This window comes from Chrysoperla carnea, chromosome 4, assembly GCF_905475395.1.
Source record: "Chrysoperla carnea chromosome 4, inChrCarn1.1, whole genome shotgun sequence".
Taxonomy (NCBI): Eukaryota; Metazoa; Arthropoda; class Insecta; order Neuroptera; family Chrysopidae; genus Chrysoperla; species Chrysoperla carnea.
In genome coordinates, this window is record NC_058340.1 from 65,014,397 (window position 1) to 65,040,675 (window position 26,279).

The 26,279-nt window shown below is 29.6% G+C and overlaps 1 protein-coding gene across 1 annotated transcript in view; it reads right to left on the reverse strand.

Annotated features, from left to right (window-relative positions):
* The window catches only part of LOC123298518, a 149,349-nt gene extending 129,620 nt beyond the window's left edge, over window positions 1-19,729 (reverse strand). Inside the window, exons 1-2 of the mRNA XM_044880547.1 lie at window positions 19,681-19,729; window positions 18,772-18,803 (exon numbers count right to left, since the gene is read on the reverse strand). The gene's annotated coding sequence lies outside the window, so the exon portion shown is untranslated. The remainder of the gene's footprint in view (window positions 1-18,771; window positions 18,804-19,680) is intronic.
* Window positions 19,730-26,279: the final 6,550 nt, after the last annotated feature.

Here is a 26,279-nt window from a genome sequence, read left to right on the forward strand (position 1 = left end):
TATATAGTTGTATGATAGAACAAATAAAAAAAATGTTATTTATAAAAAAATAAACAACTTTTGTTTGAAACATTTTTTCGTAAACATCACTGTTTACCCGTGAGAGCGCAAATTATGCGCAAATTGTATAGTTTTTATTATATGGGGATATCAGTTAGGTATATATGTGTGACATGTATGTATGTGTAATGTGACAGAGTAATCAACACTGGCTATACATGGTATTTCAACAATTAACTGAGTAAACTGTTTGTTTTCTCTTGTTAATAATTAATTTATTCTAAACCGTACAGAGAATCGACTTGAAATTTATACAGAAAGCGTATTAAATAATCATTAATTGACACATAAAATTTTAGTATTTTTGGTAGAACGTTTTAGTATCGAAATGTCGGTAGAACCATAGTAATCCAAGTATCATTTTTCTTAAAATAAAGCTTTGACATAAGAACACGAAGAAAATGTAATTGTCCATAAAATTTTCCATCCCAACCTGTTACTTGATTCTTTGCCGTCATAAAAATGAAACGAATATATGTTTGTTTTTAGTTATTGCCACTAAATAAAACGATAGAAGGATTTGATCTTTATTTTATTTTGTAAACTAGTTTAATTAGTAGCTCTGGAATTAGTTTCGATTAAAAAGGAAATGATTAAAATTAAAAATCTCATCTAAAAATCTTAGTTTTCACAAAATAAAATTGCGTTACAATTAAATCATATACAACAAACATTGTATGTGGGTCGTTTTTTAATATGGTTTCCATTATAATAAACATAGTTTTTATCTGTTTTTTTTTCCAGTCCATAGTAATCAATGATTATTATTTTATTTTATATATATATGTATTTTTTATGATGTCATTGTAATATTTTCAAATAGTTACATAATACATTTAAAATGTTTTAAAAGTGTTCTTTAAAATATATATATATGTACTAGCGGTCCCGACAGACGTTGTCCTGTCCCGTAAAAACGTAACTCCAATTCATTAATACCTATACTACGTTTCGCCTGTCCGCTAAACCCATCCCGCTAAACCCCAATTTAACTCCTATTTATTGGAGTGGCCTGACCTTCGACCTTTGGCCTGGTCTTTGATAGTAGAGCTCGCTGCGCTCGCATATGGCTCTAATAAATGCCTATTGACAATACCTGAATACTATTAAAAATACATAGTACACATAGTATACAGAATGTGATATGATTTATATGCGCTCCCACCATGTAATGAAATTTCATTTTTTTGGTACGGAGCCCTCAAAAACAGTTGTACTGGACCAAATTGTGAATCTAAACCATTCTCGAATCCCCTTGAACTCACACAAAAAATTTCATCAAAATCGGTCCAGCCGTCTAGGAGGAGTTCAATTACATACACACACACACAAGAAATATATATATTAAGATATAAAAAATATTATTTATGATTATTTATTTAAGTAATTGCTAAATTAATTAAATATTCACAAAATTATATTATATCATGTAATTTATGTTTGTTTATTAATAATTCTCATTCAGTTTTTTGTTATTTATGATAGTTAATATCGATTCATGGATTGAGATTTGTATATTAAACTGACGCCAAAATTATTAAATCATTTCTACAGACATGACAAGAAAATGAATCTTTTAAAATAATGTGTTTGTCAAGGGATTATCCCAAATCTTGTTCAAATCAAAAAACCTATTTAAAGACGTTTCCAACTAAGTGATGAAATTATTTGAGACTTGCATTTAAAATTTTCAGGGTGTATTCTGTGATAACTTTCGGTATATACCTATAGTTTTCGAAATATGGATGCCTAACAATTTATAGGCAATCATTTTTAGAGAAATAACACACAAATGTCATTCATTTAATCACTTTTAATTTATTTTATGGCAAAACGAGTTCTGCTTGTTATCATTTTCTTTATAGGAAAATGTTTTTCATGCCTTTAACTAATAAATATTAGTTATCTAAATTAATCCTAAGAAAGTTATCCTTGTGACATAATAGTAAAATAGAAAAAGGATACCGCAAGTGGGTTCCTAGCACCTAGACCAAGAGTCCTCTGTACCCTCTTTGAGAACGATCTACCACCCTAAGACGAGGCGTCTTCGAGTAGGAGGCGCTATTAAAACCAGATAAAGCTAAAGAATTCTATCGAGGCCAGACGCAGAAAGGCCAGACAATAGATGGATCTTTCGGACCCGAACATTCTGAATCTAACGCCCTGCAGATGTCTGCAAGTGCAAATAACATGTATGGATATTTCGTCATCCTCCATACAGGCTCTACAAATGGGATAATTAGCGATCCCTATATTGTGAAGGTGATAGTTCAATCGGCAGTGTCCTGTCAAGAGTCCCACCTTCCTTCAGAGCTGTGCTCTAGTGAGTTTCAGGCGAGCACAGTCGAATGGCCTAGCTGTGGTTATACACAGTTTGGCCGATCCCAGTAATCAAGATGGGCTTGTCATAGCCATTCTTTGATTCGGTAAATTATTCGGCGTTTGAGACGACTCCTCTTGTGCCAAAGAGTCTTATGCTTCATTCATAGACTATCTTTGATTGGAACCTTAAAGCTTCAGGGGCTTTGATCCTTTAGTTAGACCATTAAGTACATGGACTGAGCTTCAAACGATTTAAAGTATGCCAACATCTGAGGTAATTGCTTGGGTCAAATCCATCATGACGGCAATGTGGAAATGACAAAGTTTTGTTGTCATACTTGTCATTGTAGATTCGTAAGAAAAAATGTAAAGTGATAAGTGATAAGTATTTTTTTAAGTCAAAAAGCGAAAAAGTTCAATAAAATCACGATGTTTTATGTAAAACATTTTGTGATATGAAAATTTGACATTCAATGTATATTTTTTTGATAAATGTCCCTATATTCAATGTGTTTTTTTTTGATAAATGTCCCTATTATATTTTTTAAATAAATATCCCTAACTGACCCAAGCAATTACCTCCAATGTTGGGACATCTCTCAATGTACGAAAAGATAGGCGAAACTCAGTCTATCTTCTGAATGGGCTAGGGTCAGTACTTAATTTATACTAATTGTCAGTATACTTTATAAATCCCTCTGAGAACAACTATAAGATCATCTGAAATTTAAAAATCTGTAAGTATTTAACTAATTAGATTATGCTGCTCCAATAAAAATATAGATAACATCTTCAGATTGACCTAGTGCCGTGTATAAAGTAAACCCATTAATAAATAACATTTACTTTTAAAATCTGCATATGTTTGTAGACAAGAAGTATCCCCGAAAATTCTAAATTTAAAAATGATGAGACAAGAGAGGTAATAAGTAAACAGCAGTTCAGCTCAGCAGCATTCAACAACAGTCAACAGCAATAAGTGAATAATCAACAAAACATCATCAAATGTTTGTTGTGTCTCTCTAACTACTTTTGATGTTGTCAAATCGGATGTCGCACGTCGTATATAAATTTTAGTGAGAAGAACAGGATGCTCTGATGGTCGTCACGAGTGGATAACGGAATACGATGAATATTGTTCTGTGTATAGTGTGTCGGAACACTAGTAGACATTATACCAACAACAAAAACTCAATTTTTATTCAACAAATATTAAAACAATCATATAGTTTTGGTTAATGGATTTGATAATGATTACGTCAGGCTGAAAGCTTAACTTTTAATGTACACTCGAACGTACACTCGCCAGAGGCGTGTCTGGCCATAATACCTGTAACTGTCGTCCAGAGCAAAGACTATAGAGCATTCCGAAAAGTAAAGCGTTTTTAATAGTAATTATAGAACTTGCGTCTCGTTATGGAAACGTGATTAAATAAATACACATAAATATATTCGCCCCGTGCATGATATTTATTTCAGGGAGTTACCATAGTAACAACCTCCTTTATACACAAGTCTATGCATTACAAATGTAAGTTTATGTATTGCATATATGCTTCACATTGAAAATTAAATACTATTTTCTAACAAATTTAAATAAATAATTACGTCAATTTACATATAAACAAGTGGAAACAAACAATTGACTGAGTTAATTGTTGAAATACCATATATAGACAGTGTGGATTACACTGTCACATTACACATACATACATGTCATACTATACAATTTGCGCCCTCAGGGGTAAACAGTGTTGGTAACGAAAAAATGTTTTAAATAAAATTTGTTTATTTTTTTATAAGGAACATTTTTTACATTTAAACTGTTCCATCTCTAATGGTTTACAAGAAGAGTCCTACGAACCCAAGACCAAATTGACTTATGTTGTTCATTTACGAACTCGACCTAACTTTTTACGACCTGAGAACACTATAAAAATATTTACCAAATCATTTACATGTAAATAAATGAAAATTAGTCATATTTTGAATAAAACGCATGATTTGTTGTAAATTTTAAGATTACAGGGCTACGATCGATTTAGCTACCCCCTCCACCTACTATGCTCCCTGGTAATAGCGTGTCAAAGACCACAATTACTGCTAATTCGATAAGAAAACGTGGAAAAAGTTCTCTCAAAAAAGTGAAAGGTAGGAGAAAAATGTTTAATAAAATTGTAGCATCGATTATCATAATTTATGGTCAAACTCTACTGAACAACTCTCCTCCCAAGGTTAACGAAAGAACAATTATACCCATCATTGGAAAATAATGGAAGTGAAACGCAGGCAGAAAAATTATTTTGATTTGGATGAATCTGTACTACGCCGAAATTTTACAGTGATAAAGACGACATCTTAAAACTGAAATGATGGAAAATTTGCTTCCACGGAGAAGGATATTATATATTATATTATATATTATATATTATTGTATTATTGAAGCTTTTTTATTTGTGTAACAAGTGGTACAATCAAAAGATCTTTACTATGTTCATAATAAAAATGATAAGCAACAATATTTTTTTATGAATGAATTAAAAAAAAAAAAACAATAAAATTATTCATTTTGTGTAATATTATTTTTGTACAATGTATTTATTAGTGGTAGTTTTTTTTTTATTTTAGCGCGATTCCAAGTTGCTTACTTCATCATCATCAACAGAATCGTTGTCATCGTCATCATTATCCAGGATACAACATATTATGAATGTTAAAAACCTTCTTCTAATAATAATAAAACTTCTTCTTCCATCTAAGTATTCAAACCTATATTACTAATTGGTTTTGGGCGTTGCGTTGCACATATTACTTAAAAACAAGTGAAAACAAACAATTGACTGAGTTAATTGTTCAAATACCATGTATAGACAGTTTTGATGACGCAATCGTTTGTTTTTTGACGTCACGTATATAAAGAAAGATTTCCACTCTTAAATAGCCACACACACATAACTGATATTCCCATATTAATACATACTACAAAATTTTTCACCTTATTAGCGCCCTCGTGGGTAAACAGTGATGTTTACAAGAAAATGTTTCAAACAAAAGTTGTTAATTTTTTTATAACATTTGTTCTATCTCTAACGGTTTACAAGATGGGTCCTACGGACCCAAGACCCAATTGACCTATGTTGCTCATTTACGAACTCGTCCTCACTTTATACGTTTTAAGCACACTATAAAAATTTAGCTTCGCATCTCTTTTCGTTTTTGACTAATCGTGATGACAAATGGACAGACGACAGACAGACATACGGAAATGGACTAATTAGGTGATTCTACGAACACCTAAACCAAAACTTTTTTCGTAGCATCAATATTTTTAAGCGTTACAAACTTGGGACTAAACTTAATATACTATGTATACATGGTATAATTACGACTTTAATTTGAGCATTATCTTATCGTAATTACTTAATCTGCAGCCAGAGTCATTTATTTATTTGATAAAGACAGTCTTCAAAAATTTTAACTTGGTGATCCAATCGGTCTCATCAAACTTTCCGAGTTTTAACCCCCAAATTAAAAAAAGGGTATAAGTTTGACGACTATGTGTGTGTTTCTGTCTGCTTATCTATGGCACTTAAACGGATGAATCGATTTTGATTTTTTTTGTTTCATTTGAAAAATAATTTAATGGAGAGTTGATGCTATGAACAAAATTTTGGTGTAGGTGTTCATAAGATAACTCAAAAACGAAAAAAGATATCAAGTTGAAATTTTTACAGCGTTCTCAGGACGTAAAAAGTGAGTTCGTAAATGAGCAACATATGTCAATTGGGTCTTGGGTCCGTAAACAATTCTTGTAAACAATTAGAGATAGAACAAAAGTTTAAATGTACGAAATGCTCCTTATAAAAAAATAAACAACTTTTGTTTGAAACATTTTTTCGAAAACATCACTGTTTACCCGTGAGGGGGCAAATTAGGTTCGAATATTTTATAGTATGTATTATATGGGAATATCAGTCATGTGTGTGTGGCTGGCTATCTGTCTTTACTTACATGGCATGGAAAAACAAACGATTCCGTAATCACCACTGTCTATACATGGTATTTAAACAATTAACTCAGTCAATTATTTGTTTTCACTTGTTAACATGTAAATCCTATATTGAAGTGTTTTTAAAGGTATGCTTTATTATGTAACAAGGCTAATTTTCTTAAGATTGATTGGAAAACTAATATTCATTAATTAAAAGCATGAAAAATATTTCCCTATGCAGAAAATTATAACAAACGGCACTCGTTTTTCAATAAAATACATTTAAAGTTATAGAATGAATTTGTGTGTTATTTCTTCTGTAAGTGATTTTCACTAAATCTTTAGCCATCAATATTTCAAAAACCATGAAACAGAATCTACCCTCAAAATTTTCAACGTAAGTCTAAAATATTTTCAATCTTTTTATTTATTTTATTTTTTTTTGGAAACGACCTTAAATTCGACGCCCGAGACTTTTCCATAGTCCAAAATCAGATACTCAGGAATAATTTTTATTAATTTCCCAGAAACTCAAAATTCCTTAATATTTTTCGTTTCTTTTAAGTTTTCTAGATCGATCGCCGAAAAGGTGTTAGCAACTTATTTCAAAGGAAAAAAAGGAAGGAAACGAAATATAACAGCTTAGTACTTATTGTTGTTGTTTACATTTAATCATGCACACGATATTTACATCATGGTCTATTCGACTAATTTTGATATATAATATGTTACACATTCGTAAACTAAATATTGACAAATATCTTGTCTAGTAATCTTAATTAAAGAGAATTGAAAAAAATACACTCGAACCAGGACTCGAACCCAGACTTCTTGGATTCATTCATAATTGGTAGGGCGCTTGACATGAATCCAAGAAGTCCGGGTTCGAGTCCTGGTTCGAGTGTATTTTTTTCATTTCTCTTTAATTTAAATAACAGCTTAGAGTTGAAAAAAAAATTCACTATCCAGAACAAACTGCAAAACTTTTTTTATGTCTCAAGGTTATTTATCTTTTATTAAGAAAAACTAAATAAAAGGCGGTCTAAGTATTTAGATAACTAAATTATTTACCGATGAAGGAATAATTGTTTTACACCGGGGGGTACGGCTACTATAGCTAGCAAACTCTATTAACTACATTGAAATAATATTTTCCCCTAACTCTAAAACACAATACTCTTAGTATGGGTTTTTATTATCCTACTGACACAATTAAAGCAAAAAAAAATCTTTAGTTACGTTAAATAAGTCACAAGTTTTAAAATGCCATGTATTAGAATGGCAATCAGCTTGTTATTAGATTTTAATAATATCCTAACTGTGTTTAAAAACAAATCTTTGAAAACTAATTTCGTATTCAAAACATTCTAAGAAACATTTTTTGGTGTTCACAATGAATCATTGACAAAAAAAAAATTATGTATATGTGATTAGTTGACCAGATGTAATGTATATGGATATTCGGGAACCATTGAAGGCTACTTAATGTCTGACGAACGAGGTCTTTATTGAATTATGAACAACGACAGGAGGGTCATGAAATGTTATTATATTTTAAGGGCTAGTAGACTTCAAAACATATACATCCCCTCGAAATTCGAATAGTATTATACTCATTTGGTTAAAAAAGAAAAGGGGATAACCTGGAAAGTTTTCCGGGAGTTTTGAAAATGGGTGATTTTATAGATTTTGAGGTGCTTTTTTCGAGTATCAACTTTGTACCTCGTATCTTTGTCACTCGCGTCGTCATATTGGAAAAATTGCGTCGAAAAGCAGTATTTTGACGATATCTTCTTTCCGAGTCATTATACAAGGAAAATATAAACATACAAAATTAAATTGTAGAAAATTTCCAACTATTTATGTCTTAACCATTTTTATACCATGCATTATGTGATATTCAAGGTATACTAAGTTTAGTCCCAAGTTTGTAACGCTTAAAAATATTGATGCTAAGTATAAAAAAAATTTTGATATAGGTGTTCATAAAATCACCTAATTAGGCCATTTCCGGTTGTCCGTCCATCTGTGGACACGAAAACTCAAAAACGAAAAAAGATATCAAGCTGAAATTTTTACAGCGTACTCAGAACGTAAAAAGTGAGGTCGAGTTCGTAAATGAGCAACATAGGTCAATTGGGTCTTGAGTCCGTGGGACGCCTCTTGTAAACCGTTAGAGATAGAACAAAAGTTTAAATGTAAAAAATATTTCTTACAAAAAAATAACCAACTTTTGTTTGAGATATTTTTTCGTAAACATCACTGTTTACCCGTGAGGGCGCAAATTAGGGATTATCAGTTATGTATGTGTGACATGTATGTATTTGTAATGTGATAGAGTAATCAACACTGTCTATGCATGGTATTTCAACAGTTAACTCAGTCAATTGTTTGTTTTCACTTGTTATCATAAATTCAATAGCTTGTTTTTCTAATTTTATATAAAAATATAACGGAATTTGCTACCTTTTTAGCTAGAAATCACTTATAAAGGATTAATCAAATTAAAAATGGGCATTCTCTAGTAACAGATTTCCAAAAAATATGTTGAAAATATTTTCGACCGCCTTAAATAATCACAGTTTACATAACTTTCCATTAGAGTGTGATCATGCTTAAAATTGTTGACCATTGGTCCGTGTTAGAACATGATCTAACAATATTTTCAAAACTACCCTCCCTAAATAATCGATAATAATTTGTCTAAATGATTTATCAAAATTTTATACACATAAAACTAATTGTGCTTTAATATTTATACGAGGCAAAAAAAAAAGTCTACATAAAATACCCATAAACAGTCTGTTATTTACTGTGTAAGTTATTAATAGGTTTAGAAACTTACATGAAAAAAAAAACTTTGCTATAGTAGGTTCAAAAGTATCATCTTGCATTATTTATAGTCATTTATTTCTATTATTCACAAAAAATTTGCAAACTTTTGTATTTTTACTTTGTAGAAGTGATAACTATATTGGTCTTGGTCTAGAAAAATTTGCAAGACTGTAAGATCGAGACTAATTTTGCTCATCACTACTTTAAGGGTAAATTAAATAAAAAAAAGTGCAAACAAACAATTGACTGAGTTAATTGTTGAAATACCATGTATAGACAGTATTGATGACGCAATCGGTTGTATTTTTTTAAAAAAAAAGGTAGCCACTCTTAGAGCCACACATAAATGCATACTTTTCATAGACACATAACCGATATTCCCATGTAATATTATATAATTTGCTCTCTCACGAACAAATAGGGATGTTTACGAAAAAATGTTTCAAACAAAAGTTGTTTGAAACATACATAAAGAAAATTTTTACATTTAAACTTTTGTTCTATCTCTGACGGTTTACAAGAACTCGACCACACTTTTTATGTTCTGAGCACGCGATAAAAATTTCAGCTTGATATTTTCATTTTTGAGTTATTGTGTTGTCAGACGGACAGACAGACGAAAGGACAACCGGGAATGGATTTTATGAACACCTATATATATTTTTAAAGGTTACAAACTTGGCACTAAATTTAGTATACCTTGATATATGAATTATTGTATAATTTGAAATTTTGATACAGTTGGTTGACTGATATCCAGGTTTGGTATTTTTGAATCATCTATATATACGTATCAAATCCACAAAACTTCAGGTGATACAGCAGCAATGATGTTTATAGATTTCAATATGTTTTTATAAACAATTTTTGAATATACATACATGGTATATAATATATATAAAGTTTTGCACTAATGGTATTTTGAGTGGATTCATCTGATTTTAGGGCAGATGTACACAGCAGAAAAAAAACCATACATAAGTTTTATTTTAATAAAAATGTGGACCACAATATAACATCTGTCTAGACTCTCTACTTCTGTTCTTCGACAAACACCGCTAAAAATTCACCCCCACAATAAGTTATTTAATATTAGTGGTAGTAGTATATTTAACCGAGTGTCTCATTTTAATCGATCACTATCAATTATTTTGCCAAGTGTAACTCAATCGAAAATAATAGTGAAAACCATTATCTAAAAAGTCTTACTACATTAAATATAGGGGTTAAATATCAAAAGTTTGATTTTGATAGTTTTATTTAAATTTTTCCAAACGTTTCTACATTTTTAAAAAACAAAATCATTTTATTATTTCATGCAATATTTGTAATCTTAAATATTTTTTTTTCGTGTTGTTTTTTCTGTCCGCGCGAAATTTTCCTTATTCCTTTATGAAATTTACCTCTCTTTTTCAAGTTTATCGCGCTGGCCAATTACGAAAAATAGACTCACGGTTTAAAACTGTACTGCTTAGGAAAAAATAAGCTTGAGAAATAATATTAAGATTAAATTTTGTTCATTATGTAATTTGTATATCATATCTGTAATAAAATTGCCTATAAATAAAAAGAAAGTAAATTACTCACTTATATATTGTTTCTCTAGCACGTTTTCAGTCACGGATACCGCTTGGCTAATACCGAAAAGCCCGTTAATTATAAAAGTTATTTTGATTTTTGTCAAATTGTACTAATTTTTCTAAATGGTAGCATTACAGACGTTGCTGAAAACGCAGGTACATTTAAATATTTACACAAAACATACAAATTAGTTTTTTGTACAGTTTTTGTTGATTTTTTGTGCAGTTTAATCAAAAAAACAATTTAAAGGATCCCGAAAGAATAGATAGATTTTCCTATTTTATCTTGCAGGGAATTGTGATTATTTGTGACGTCAATATATCTTTTGAGGGTACGAGCCAATCGGATCACGCTTTACACTTATAACCATATAAAATTATCTTATAATATAGTGAAAGCAAGCTGAGAAACAAACTGCTTGTTACTGGTGTTTGAATATACAGTTTAGAAAGACCTTTTTTTTTTAGTAATTTTAATTAAAGATTCGAAAAGGAATAAAATTAAAGCAATTTCTCTAATTTCTATGAAGTAAAGGTGTACGATTATGTGTTTTTGGTTGGAATGCAGTTCTGATTAAATATTTCTAGGATGGTAAATTAAAATGAGACATGTTGTATTATTTTTGGTGGTAGACACCTTAAAAATGTAAGCCAATACACGTTGTTGCACATGTATACATCTACGTTCTACATAAAGAGACGATTGGCATCAGCAGCATCTTTCTTTCCTGTTATAAAGGTACAACATTCGCTCGTGTTTCGTCAAATTTAAATCCAATATTCTTTTCACCCCATTCTTCAATAGTAAATATACTTATCCATATAAAAAAAATTTACCTAAATATCTCTTCTGTGTGTATCAAAATTCTATAGAATTATAAAATGCATATAATTCACTTACAAACAAGTAAAGTGAAAAAAGGACGCCAGATAAATTGAATTAACAAAAATCGAAAAACAAAATTTACAAATTTTATTTAAACATAAAACAAAACTTTAAACATACAACACGAACGCATCAGGTTGTAAAAAATAACACTAGTTTACATTGTTTTGGCCCAAAGTGTATTTTCTTAGCAATTAAGATGCACAGAGTTTAAAAAAAAATTATGAAAATAATCTAACACGTTTCCAAAATCTGTGTAAGGACTGAGGATAAAAATTGGTTGCTTTGTTTACTTTGGGAGATTCAGAGGAATGTTCTATTCAGAGTTTCTATTTCAGAGGAGTGTTCTATTGTCATTCTTATATGGTTTCAGGCTTTCCAAATCGTCAAAATTTTGAAAAACGGTTCCAATTTTAAGCTACAGTTATTCCGTTTGCGGCATGTCTAGGGTAGCGGGTTCGATTCCCGTCGTCTGGAATCGAACAAAAATTAATTGAACTAATAGAGGTGATGTTCTGGTGTAGTGCATGGTATATGCATGAAGGAGGTGCACTCAGCCTCTGAAATAATTGAGTAGCTGATAAATGAAATTATCAGCGGAAAAGGTGGTACAACACATATGGGCTTTATAGCCTAAATGTGTCCTTCGTGGACAGCCAATATAACCTTTTAAGCTACAGTTGATAATTTTTATCCATTCGGTAGTATTAGTTTAATTCCTGAGTTACCTTATCAATTTTTAGTACGGTTAATTTCATGTTATGAGGTAACTTGATAATTTGATAATTTAGTGCCGTACCGTCTTTAAGAGAAGAAGGCTGTCGTCCGGTTCTGAATAAGGTGACTTCAATTTTATAAGATAACACGAATCTCCAGTAGGAAATTAAAAACCTTAAGTAGTTCTACGACAAATTTTGTACTCGAGTCCCGTTTTATTTAAAGCCGAAGTTTATTAAGTCAAGTAAATTACGAAGAGGTTTCTGGAAACAACAGTGTCAAAAATTTTATATATTTGAAATAGCTTATACTCTAAAATAAGCTTAAAGTATTCAGAAAATCGATGTTTTTAAAACAAGTGTCAGCTGATCAGACGACTTCAAAGATTTTGTAAGTCTTTAAGATTAAGTTTTTGTACAATCTAATTCCATTAAAATATTGAATCCGCATTTTGGTCGGTACCATTATATACATATATGCACACTTACTTTTACCCAAAAAAATTGAAATAAAATATAATAAATAATGTCAAATTGAAAAATAAATCACAAATATATATTCCATCTTTTATAAATATCACATTTTGAACGAACAGAACGGAAGTTGTATATACCACTGACGATGAAGCGATGAAGAGGGTATAAAAGGATACCTATATAGAATATACCATGGCACGGGTGTATATCCTTACCTTATAATAATAATAGATCTAGGATCAGGCTTCATATTAGTAAATCATTTTATAAAGGATAGAAATTTGGAAAAGGATATCAAAGTCGCATTTAACAAAAATTGTCATCTACAAAAATTTACATACACGGAAACTTATCTTTCAAGGAATTATCATGAACTTGTGGTTTCTTGGCAGATATTTGTTATTTACTGAACAGCATTTAAACGAAATCAATTTCGATTTTTGCCCCAATTTCCTAGATCAGTTTTTTGTATTTTTAAAATACGTATTTTCGACTACCAAGTAGTCATCATCAGTAAGAATTAGCTAGTGATTACTCTTATTAAGAATGTTACTCTTTGCTAATTTGGTGGCGGAATCGAAATTGATTTCGATATATCCTAGAGTTCTCATTTATTATCTTCGATAATATTTATAGCATTTAAACGGTACAAAGTTGACCTACACCCATCTGATACTATTTTTTGTGAAATTTGTTGATCGAAAAGTGTTTATGGCTATAACTAATTAAATTAATTATAATCTATTTTTTAGCAAGCAAGCCAATTCTATTATTTTCGTAATTAAATTATCTTTTTTCTGATACCAATTTCGAGATATTAAGTTGATTATAAACCTACAGTATTGAAAAAAAGTTTTGGTTTATTGCACGGTACATACATATAAACCAAATACATGCTTTGTATTGAAGTAATGAGTTATTTTTGGCTCTACAATACCACGCACCTACAAAAATATATAATATATTGTGTGCAAATGCTGCCTATAAATTTGATAATATAGATATCGCTCTTGAATCATCAATACTCTAACTATAGTCGTCTCTGTTCATCAAAGATGGATCTTCGATGAACTTATAATTAAATTAAAATTTTGTTTTTATATCATCGACAACCTTATATTTTTATGGTATTATTATAAATTAAAAGACTGTCTAAATATTTTCGATAGTTTTTTATCACACTCTCTAGATTTTTTGATATAGAAATATCCAATTGAAAAGGAAAACCTATATGATTCAGAATTTGTCAGCCAACTTTAAACGATAAAATAATAATAAAAAGCCCGGTGACCTAGGGATTTTTTGTGATTTTTGGAAACTTTGTTTATCAAAAAATGTATTTATAAAGTTTTATTAAAATCCTCGAGTGTTATGGAATCCTTCAAGTGTTATGGAAGAGGGATAAGCGAGAGCAAGAGAGGTGTATGCTATAACGCGGTGGCCTTTACTTTTAAGCCCACCGAAGCGTGCGAGTATCAAGCTAGTTATGTTATAAATCATACTCAACGTAAATCATTGATTATTGATGAATAAGTTATTATACCATATTCCAGTTTTAAACCTAACGTTAAATAAACATTGGTCAAATACACAAAGTTATGTACCTTGAATCTAACAATATAATGTACCATTGATACGTGGATACTAAGAAGAAACAAGAGAAGTATAAGTGAGTAGAAAAAAGAAGTCTCAATCACCCCAGATCATTAAAATATGCCTGGTCCTAGACCTATAATAATAATATGACATACAAAAACTTATTATAATAATTCTAATATGTATGAATATCATCATATCAGGTTCTCAGGGTTGAAATGTTCAAATAGCAACACAAAAAGATTACTCGACGATGCGATGGATGTTTGGTGTTTCTGCATTTATTATACACCAAGAAGAAAAAAAAACATGTTTATGCGCCTCATTTAAATATCTTTTACATATTATTATAATATTCGAGGTATATTCGAGAATATTTTAAATTTCTTACTATTTTTAAGGAAGTAGTAATTGGTTTAAACTATAATATCAATACTTTTTTTGGAAGCGTCCAGAAATATATGAATTAAGAAACCGAGAAGTTGTTTTATGGGCTGATTAAAAGATTTATAGAGCATAGTGGATATCCAGCAACAAGTAATCGGGAACTTCCAATAAGAATAAAAGGGTACACACTTTAAACAAAATCGACAAATGTTTTTTATTTTCAATTTCGATCAAACTCAATATACAAGGTAATTTTGACCCAAAAAGTACAAAAATCGGGTGCATTTGCTGACTGGTCGAATAGTTTTTGAGATACGGACTAAAATCGATCAAAATTTTGTGATATCTCAGAAACTACGCACCCAATCATTAAATTAACCTGATTTTTATACTTTTTGGGTCAAAATTACCCTATCCACAGAGTTTCATCAAATTCCAAAACAAAAATTTTTTTTTACGATTTTCTCGATTTTTTCAAAGAGATACCCCCGTTAAAAAAATTGCAATAAATCGAGAATATTTTTCACTTCCAATTTTGATAAAACTCAGTATATAAGGTAACAAAAATCGGGTGCATTTGATGACTGGTCGAATAGTTTTTGAGATACGGGCTAAAATCGAACCAAACATTGCAATATCTCAGAAACTCTGCATTGTAACTTATAGGTGAAATAATTGTTAAAATCGGTTAAGTAATTAATTCAAAAATGACGAATTTTCATACAAACTATCATCCCTTTTTCACCACCAAAATAACATATTTGAAATCTACAACGAAATTGTAAAACGCTTTCTTGCACTAAAGTTAAATATTTCTCTCTCGTGGTATGAATAAAACTTTTATGATTTTGTTTTCCATAATAAATCTCCAATTTTAATATTTAAATTTTTAAAAATAACCACAGAGTAGAGATGACACTTTGTTAGAAACGGCTGTTTCTTAATAAAATATATTTTAATAATATAAACATACAATATTTCATCCCTTGAGTGTTATTATAATGATTTAAGAAATTAAATCTATATTCCTACCCTCACACGTCAGCCACACGTTTATATACGCTGCGTTCATCGCTTAAATAAACATTTAAGTACAAAAAATTTTTTCTCCCCTGAACACATAACACAAAAAAGTTACCATAATTAAGAGCACTTATATACTACATACACTATTTTTTTGGTGGGGTACATAATATTTAAATATTATATGTAAAGTTTAATAACCTTTTAGTTTTTTTATTTTTTGAATAAAAAATGTGTATTTTGAAAAAAAAAAAAATATTGTTATATTTAAACCGATTATAGTTAAAAAGTATTCTGTACTAGCCTGATACTCCTTCGTTTCACTGGGCTTAAAACCCCAGCTTCCACCTCTCTTGATGTGCACAGTTTTCCATTTTGTTAAATGTAAAATAGTCATAATTCATTGGGTATATCAGAAAAGTTGGCCATGCATGGTTTGACATTTACTATTTTAAATTTTTACAGAATATTTTAATTTATGGTTGAAAATGATGATTATATCATCATTTTGAACCATAAATTACAGATTCCTGTAAAAATTTAAAATAGTAAATGTCAGATTAAATTTCATTTTTTTTATTTTTTTTAATATCTTTATAAATGATAGCTCATGTGTTATTCTGAAGTATGAACTATATTTCTGTACAGTTTCATTAAAAACCATTCGCTAGTTTTAGCGTGAAAGCGTAACAAACAAACAAACAACCTTACTTTCGCATTTATAATATTTAAGGATAGAGATAGAGATTTAGTTTAAAACAAGCTACCTGAAAATTTTCAACTTCCTAACTTTTATAGTTTTGGAGTAAATGGACACCAAAGTAGTGTATCTTTAATAAGGAACATTTTTTATACTTAAACTTTTGTTCTATCTCTAACGGTTTACCCGGCGAGGGAGGGCGAATCGCCAAAAGCCTGCTGGGTGAAGGAAACTCGCTTGGTTACAGAGCCGAGGAGATCTTGAAACTAAACAGAGCTGATATTAAAGTCATCGTAGAGTTACTCACAGGGCATGATAAACTTAACAAGTTCCAACATCAGATTGGAAAAAGACAATCTCCCGCGTGTGACAGATGCGGAGAAAATTCAGAAGGAACATCGATCCACTTTCTCTGTTACTGCCCGGCGCTCATACAGCAGCGAAGGAAATGGTTTGGTCCGGCCATAGTCGAACCAGAAGGAATTAGGAAACTCAGCGCTAGGCAAATCCTGGGTTTCAGTACATCAGTTGGTTATAATAGCCACTGAAAAGCGTAGCGGGGATAGCGTACAAGGGTCTATTTGGCTAGGTGCTCTGAACCATTGCCTCGAGGCGCGATGCTCGAGCATGCCCGGCTAACCACCATACCATACCATACCATACCAACGGTTTACCCAAGTTTAAGACCCAAGCAATTTTCTAGTAACAAAAAATTTAGCTGACCTAATATTTATTATAAATTAGTTTAGTTTTTACAATAAGCACACGATGTTTTTCAATTAACGATAATATTATGTCTACTAAAAAAATAACTTAAATAAAATTTAAAAAAAGTTTGTCAAGAAAAATTCAAAAATTCCATTCAAAAATTTTTCGTATACACACATTTAATAATGAATTCATTTAATTCAAAGTAATAAAGATATAATTATTATATAAATATTTGATTAATAAAAAACTAAAAAATTGGTTTTTTAATGTTCTCTACTTATGCTACTCTGATTTACGTGACTTCTAGGTGTTTCATACACTCATCTCATATTAAAAGAGGACAATTGGGTCTTGGGTCAGTAGGTCTCATCTTATAAACCGTTGGAGATGAAACAAAAGTTTAAATGTAAAAAATGTTTCTCATAAAACATCAAACATCTTTTATTTGAAACATTTTTGCGTAAATGTCATTGTTTATCCGTGAAGTCGCAAATTAGTGTATAACTTTGCTGTCCATTTCCCCCAAAACTATAAAAGATAGAGAGTTGAAAATTTACAGCAGGTAGCTTTAACTAGTGAAAAAATTCTAGGAAATACTTTAAAAAATTTTCGAAACCCATAATCGCAAAGCCGATATTAATGGAAATTGAACCACAAATAATTTGTGCTCTAGAGATTGATAAAAGCTCTCCTACCGCTACGGTAATATCCATACATGCATACAGATATGTAACGGTTAGCATGAATTAACAGCTATATATGATAAAATAAATATTTCATGATATTTCATAAAATTAATGATGATTAATAATTTATAAATATGAATCGAATTTAAGCATATATTTAGTATCGACTTAGAGTGTATTTTACGTTCACCTATATTTATCAAATTAATATTTAAAATGAAATGAAAAAAAAAAAAATTGACCCACTTTTTAAAAATAAAATCAATAAATCATTTTTCAAATTAAAATATGATTAATATTAAACTTATTAAAAACACACACTTGAAAAGTTTGAATTAAAAGTATTATGTTCAATTACTCATAAAAGAATTTCAATTTTAATATAAAGATATCTTTTAAAATAAGTATTTCGGTGTAAGTCAATTGATGTGAAATTTGTTGTCTTTCCCGGTTTGATTGTATTTTTTTTAAACAAATTTTATAGCTTAGTTAGTCTTTTGCAGGATGTTTGCAATACTTTCAATGTCGGTTAAAAAGATAACAGGTTAAAAAGGTAACAATTGGTGGTAGAATGGCGATAATCGAATTTAACCTCTACCTACCCTTCGAAATTGTACGACCTTGCAAAAAAATAAATACTAGCATTCTACTGTGAACACTTATGATAGTCAACTCCTTCCCCCACTACCTAGTAAAATAATTATGACCCTTTATTGAACAGTGTTTGAATAATTTTGGAATACTAATTAATAATACACAATATACCTTTAAAGTGAACTCAAATCTTTAGATAACACTCACCAGCCTATAAGAATCCAATGAATGCATTTTGACTGCAAAAAAAAAAAAAAAATTGTTAATAGGTACTTAAAACGCTCTATAATATAACTAGAAGTGTATTAAATAATATAACTACAACTCTATGGGTAGTTCGGGAGCTAATAGGGACAAATTAAAGTGTAACCCTATCTGAACGACGTTCGTTTTGTAACAGAAGTTTCTAAGACAATGATTGAAGAAATTGCTCCAAGGTATAAAAACACGTATAAAATTTTAGTTGATATCTCAGAAGCTACTAGTCTAATCTCAAAAGGACTCAATTTTTGTATTCTTTAGAGTTAAAATTACTCTACAAATTTCACCAACATGCCGCGTAGTCCAGAACTTTCATCAAGGTATAAAGAATCGGAGAACGATTTTAATTTAATAAAATTTGTCTACCAACTCCCGAACTATAAACACATATTTACTTTAAAATAAGCTCTGCCATCTATTACTATTTAGATGAACTTATTTGACAGTTGTTATACAAAATAATACAGACATCAAATATACCGAAACTTTGTATTTATTTTAATAGTTTAAAATGAATTCGAGAAGAAATAAAAATGATATTATATAAAAATTTAAAAAAAATTACTTTCTTTGTGTACCAAAGTTTTCACAGACCTTCAAAGAATCATTTTAAACTCAATAATATCTTATCTACAAAATATAATTTTTGCAATTAATAAGCAAAAATACTTGCAAATTAAATTATGGTATTATAAAAAAATAATTCCGGGGTTCCAGAATTTCAATAATTTAAATTGTAATTTTTGTATTTTGACACAAACAATGCGTTTCAGTAAAAATATCTCAAGTACTTTTGACAGATATGACATGCTTTTCTAAAACTTATTTAGATTTCGACTAGAATGACTTACTTACCCATTATTAACAATTTGCATTATTACTTATGATTTACATATCTATTACACTTTTAATTCAACACATTCATCGTTAAACTTTATAACAATTTTATTTTTCATATACAATGTTTATTTATAAACTTACAAAAATTTGATTACAAATACACATATTTTTTAACACACAATAAATACAATTATAATCAAAAAAATTAAATACAATTTAACGAAATAAATTTTCTTCTTTGTACCCTTACCACAAAACCCGTTAAAACATAATTGAAAATTTAAAACAAAAATTTGTTGTAGTAGGCGCCATATTTAGAGAATGAAACATGAATTAAAATATTTTTTTTTCTCATTAAATTTAACGCTTAAATTAACTTTTTCTTCAAGTTAAACATTTATTTTAAATTTTAATAACGATTTTCTTTATATTTTCATTTATAAAAATATTGTTTTAAGTGATTTTTTTAATATCACTACAACTTTTATTTATATTCTTCCGAAAACTGTGTGAAATTTTATTTATGTTGGATTTATTTGTGTAAGAATCAATTTTAAGATAATCAAATACAATTTAAATAAATAAACTTTTATTTTTAGAAATTCAAGTATTATTTTATTAATTTATTTTTGTTATAAAAACATACACACATGATAATTACCGGTTTTATTTACCTGTCAGGTACTGTCAAGAATGTTATTTTACAGTTTTCTTCATTATCATATAAAATTGATCAGTGTGTAATATATTTAAGAGATGGCGAGCTCAAAATGACTAAAAATGATTTTAAAGGAAGGAACTTTTTTTTTGTTAATAAATTAAATGTTTAATTAAAATTTAAGCAGTTTGGGTCTTGAATAAATTAAGGATATAGAGCCTTTGCTCAGAAATTTTATACTTATTTGGCTAACTCATGTTATTAGTTTTTAACGCTAGCACCGATTCAGCTCGTTGGCAGATTATATGAATATTTTTCGAAGTATCTTCGGAATTCTGAAATAAAAACTTCTCGTACCAGTTTTTTGATTGATTTCTCAAAGCCACCCTTTCAGTCGTTATATGAACCCCATTTTTGAATTTTTGTTTACATACAAATAATTTTCTAGAGTAATTTTGACCCTAAAAATTAAAAAATCGGGTAGTTTCGACGAATTAGACGAAAATTGTCCTAAATAACAAGTTGCGTCAAATTCAATAACAAAAAAATATATCCGATTTCCTCGATTTTTTTGAAAGAAGTCACCCCTTAAGTAAATAGCACAAAATCGGGGAAAACTTTTTGCCTCTGATTGGGTGAGTATATAGAGATGTATCCAGTAGAAATATAATTATTCGCGGAACAATTTTCGTGGATACTTCTCGTTCAATCATTGAAAGTGGACAAGATTTTCTATTTTAACCCCCGGCACAACAAAAAGCGGAATGTTGTACGTATAACGTGTGTATCTCTGTTTTTGCCTGAGTCTCCAAAACGGATACACGATTTTGATTTTAGTTTTTTGTTGGAAAGGGAACCCGGTTTGATAGTATTCTTTGCTATGTTTCACGAAAATCTGTTCAGTTTGGAGAGATTCTCAGGGGAAAAAATCTCTTACTCCGGATGTCTGTTTGTCCGTCTAGCAGCACAAAAAATCAAAAGCGAAAAGAGATATCAAGCTGAAATTTTTATAACGTGCTTAGGACGTAAAAAGTGAGATCGGATTCGTAAATGAACAACATAAGTCAATTGGGTCTTGGATCCGTAAGGTCCATCTTGTATTCTGTTAAATAGTTTTCAAGATATGGTTTAAAATGGGCCAATTTATGTCAACTGATACATTTAACCCATGAAAAAAGTTCCAACTTTGATAGGGATTTTTTTTTTAATGAGGGATAAAAAATTCTAAATTTACCAATTTTCAAGAGGACGATCATTGAATGCCCGAATACTAGCGGGTTTGCGGGTATTCTATTTTAAATAACAAAATTTATGTTAATCTTTTAAAATCCATTTATTTAAATACTGGAATTTAAATAACAAATTCTTGCAAGATTTTTTTTATACAGGTATTCTATGTTACAGCAATTGTTGATATGTATTATTAGCGGATAAAAAAAATTGTAGACATAATGATTTATAGCCATATTTTCTTGGTGATGATATATAAAAACTATATTAAGAAAGTTGTTATAATTCTAAGAATCTTCTCACATAATATCAGATTTTTTTCTACCTTTATAAATTCTTTTTAATAAGTAAAAAAATATCACTTACAATTTCTGTTCTTAATTCAATTTTAAATATTTTTTTTTTGTGTGTAGGTAATTTCTTACTTTTGACATAATTTTTGAAATATTATTTTAGAATTGACCCAGAAAATAAACTGTGCTCTGTGTAAATGATTGAAGAAACTGCAGGGCGTCTGAAGGTCGGGTGGGAAGTTTCGATTCGTATTTGTTTTACCCCGTCAACACTCGCGTTTTGAGCATTTTGCACACACTCGATTTAAAACATAAATAACTTTATGTTCGCATAATCTTAAGTTTTTAAAAGTTTTTTTTTTTTCAAGTCCTACAGAAATTCTGAGAATTTCTCTCATTACGAGAACAAAAGCGTAAGCAAAGAAATTTACGAGCCAGTTCTTGTACTTTCGTAAGGTTAATATAAGTCGTACTCAGTAAATTAAAAAAACTTGTGATAGAAATATGGTGAAATTAGTTAAAATGTATTGAATTATTCTTCATACTGTTTTTCGTTTTTGAAAACAACCGTGTTTGAAGCAGACAACTTGATTAAAAATGTACAGATCATCATTTGTTATTAGAACGGGTCACAGCAAGGGACTAGGCTTTTAAAATCTTTTTGGTTTTTGGTAGAAAAATCTTTCGTAGTGAAAATTTTATAGTAATAAATCATAATAAGAAAATTGTGAAATTTTCGTACCAATAATTTTTGAAGAATTTTGAAATTGACAGCCCTAGAAAAAACTGTTAAATATTATCTGGCACTGAACCGAAACGCATTTAAACCGCACTTTTCATTTGTATATATTATTTATACGCAATTAATCTGATTTGAATAAATTTAGCAAATTATTAAAATTTAAATATTATATTTTGAGAAATTAAAGAAATTAATCAACATCGTGTTTCACCTAAAAACCTAGAAACTTTTTTTAAAAACAATTAATTGCAGTTCAATATTAAGAGGTTTTACTGTATAGTATGTAATATGTAATATGCTTAATTCTATATTAAAAAAATAAAAAATAAATATTTTTTATGAACTATAAAAATAATTTCAGTTAAAATTATTATTAATAAGTACAGTGTGTCCCAAATTATGATACATTTAACAATATTCGAGTCAAATTTTCTGGAATGGCTAGAATTTCCTCTAGGCTAGAAGGCTAGTGTATGAGGGCCATAATGGCTTTGAATTCTGAATACGTCATAATGTTAAAAAATTCGATTCGATTGATAACACAGGCAAATTTGATCCGATTTTATTGGAAATTTTTTTGAAACCAACTAATTTTGAGTTATTCTTTTCAACTGCGATGTCAGTTTTTCGCTAGATATCATTTATGTGCTTCATTCTGGGACCAGGACTCCATATTCTTGAAACCTATAAGAGCTAGGTTAATTTTGACCACAAACTTGAAAAGCATGGCCCAAATTTAGTTGGATTACATACTTGGTTTATCTAAATTGGATAAAATTTGGATGTGATAGTGCAAAATTAAATTTTTTTGGATTCTGATGACGTCCTGAAGTTAAAAAATTCTATATATACTAGACGCAACCTAAATACTTGCCACCGATGTTATGTACCCTCGTTACGGTCTTGCCGCGGATTAATGACTTGTTGATGATGGCCACACAGTATAAATAAGTAAGTATATTGAAATCTGTACTAGTAATACTACATTTAATACGGTACTTTTTATAATATACATACATGCATACATACATAGCACATTACAAACTGATATACATGAATATTATAAAGCTAAATAATAACAGTTAGGTTTTAAAATAGAGGAAATATATTAACTAACTCCTACCATCGAAACTTTACAAATACACCTTAAGCATACACACACACACACACACACACACACACACACATTTTTAAAGAATGCATTCCACAAATTGATTTTTTTTTTAATAAAAATTATTATTAAACTTTAAAAGTTACCATATATTCATATTATTGCTATGATATATGTACGGATAAAGATTGTAAATAGTTTCTAACATGATTTATATTGATTGCTTTTTGCCGGACTGAGTACTCACGAGATATTTTTACTAGCCAACATAAATTTTGTCACAGAAATACGAATCTACTTTTTGAAAGATTTTGGACAAAGAATGAATCCGAATCTGAAAATTGCTCACGTCACGTTTTCGAGAAATTCAACACTAAATTTGGAAAAAGTCAAAATGGATTTATAAGAGAAAGCAAAAGAAGAAGACTTCAATTTCCATATGGGATAAAATTACTGTAGATTGTTGGTACATTTCAAGTATGGCGAAAAACGAATTTTTCCCTTTTTAAGGTAAAAATAATTCATAAACTAGATGTATTAGAAAAATTCCAAAATCAAATTCGAATTCAAGAACTATAAGAAATGTTCTTTTCAATCAATGTGGCAAAAGAAAAATCAAATTTTGTCGATCAGTGACTGTATAAATTATGAACGCCTAATTATAGTTGAAGTATATCCATTCATATTATACAATCTACTTATTTGCGCTTCCACCATATTTATTAAACTAAAGTGGTTTAAGAATCCTCGAGAGAAATATCTCGACCAACGTTGAATATAGTTATATAAATCGTTTATATCCTGTTTTTTCCTGTCCATGCTAGATCTTCTTTATTTCTTTATGAAATACCATGATTTACGTCGTCCTATTACCTCAGTTGGTTAAGGCGTAACCAATTTCGTCCGCGGTTAGCTTATGGTAGCTTAGGGTAGTGCATGGTATATGCATGAAGGAAGTTCACTCAGCATCTGAAATTGAGGAGCTGATAAATGAAATTATCAGCGGAAAGGTGGTAAAACACAAATATGATATCACAATGGGCTCTATAAGCTAAGTGTGTCCTTCGTGGACAGCCAATATAACCTAATCTAACCTAACCATCCATGATTTATACCTCATTTTCAAGTTCAAAATAATATGATAAAAAATAGACTCACAGACTAAAAATGTACTTCTTAGGAAATAGCTGGCTAGAGAAATATTATTAAGTTTTAATTTGGTTCATTATGTAATTTCTATATCATATTTGTAATAACATTGCCTATATAAATAAAAAGAAAGTAAATTACTCAATTATATATTATATTATACCATGCTATATGAAATATACATAGTATATTAAGTTTAGTCCCAAGTTTGTAACGCTTAAAAATAATGATGCTAGGAAAAAAATTTTGTCATAGGTGTTCATAGAATCACCTAATTAGTCCATTTCCGGTTGTCCGTCCGTCCGTCTTTGGACACGATAACTCAAAAACGAAAAAAGATATCGAACTGAAATTTTTACAGCATACTCAGGACGTAAAAAGTTAGGTCAAGTTCGTAAATGAGCATCATAGGTCAATTGGGTCTTGGGTCCGTAGGGCCCATTTTGTAAACCGTTAGAGATAGAACAAAAGTTTAAATGTAAAAAATGTTCCTTATAAAAAAATAAAAAACTTTTGTTTGAAACTTTTTTTTGTAAACATCACTGTTTACCCACGAGGGCGTTAATTAGGTGCAAATTGTATAGTATGTATTAATATAGGAATATCAGTTGTGGGCGTGTCTATTTAAAAGTGAATATCTTTTGTTATTTACGTGACGTCAAAAAAACAAACGAATGCGTATCAACACTGTCTATACATTTTTGTATGTGTTATGTGATAAAGAAATCAACACTGACTATGCATGGTATTTCAACAATTAACTCAGTCAATTGTTTCTTTTCACTTGTTTTTAGCCTATTTTTAACCACGGATACCACACTGGGAATTCGGTACGGGTCGAAATAGTTCTCCTTTTTACCAAACACAAAAGTGAGAAAAAACAAGCAATATGAATTATCTATTATAATGGAAATATTTTCACATACTTTTACAACGAGTACAGGCGGCGGTGATGAGGCGTTTACAGCATCAAATATAACATAGAGTACACATGTAGGTAGGTAGGTAGGTATAGGTAGTTAACTTGTATATTTCAACAACGTATACCGATACGTTAATAAAAATACCATCATTATTATTTATTAATAAATAAATAAAATTAAATTATTAATTTTTTTAAAAATATAAATATAAATTATTAGGTCACTGTGTAATAATATCATCATCAGTGTTTTTTTTCCCTAAATATGTAGAATAATTTTTTTTTCTTTAACCTACTTTTATTGATTTTTTGAGTAAACAATGTTTTGAACTAGTGCTAGGTGTTGTATTTGACAGTAATTTCAGAAAGGCTGTAAATTTGAGGGAAGCTTGTCTAGGTCATATCGAAAATTGCCTAGGACTTAAAATAAGGAGGCGCATAGATGAACACTTTAAACTTATAACACTCCTTCTTTAATCAATATCAAAGTGTTGATCAAGGACATCAGA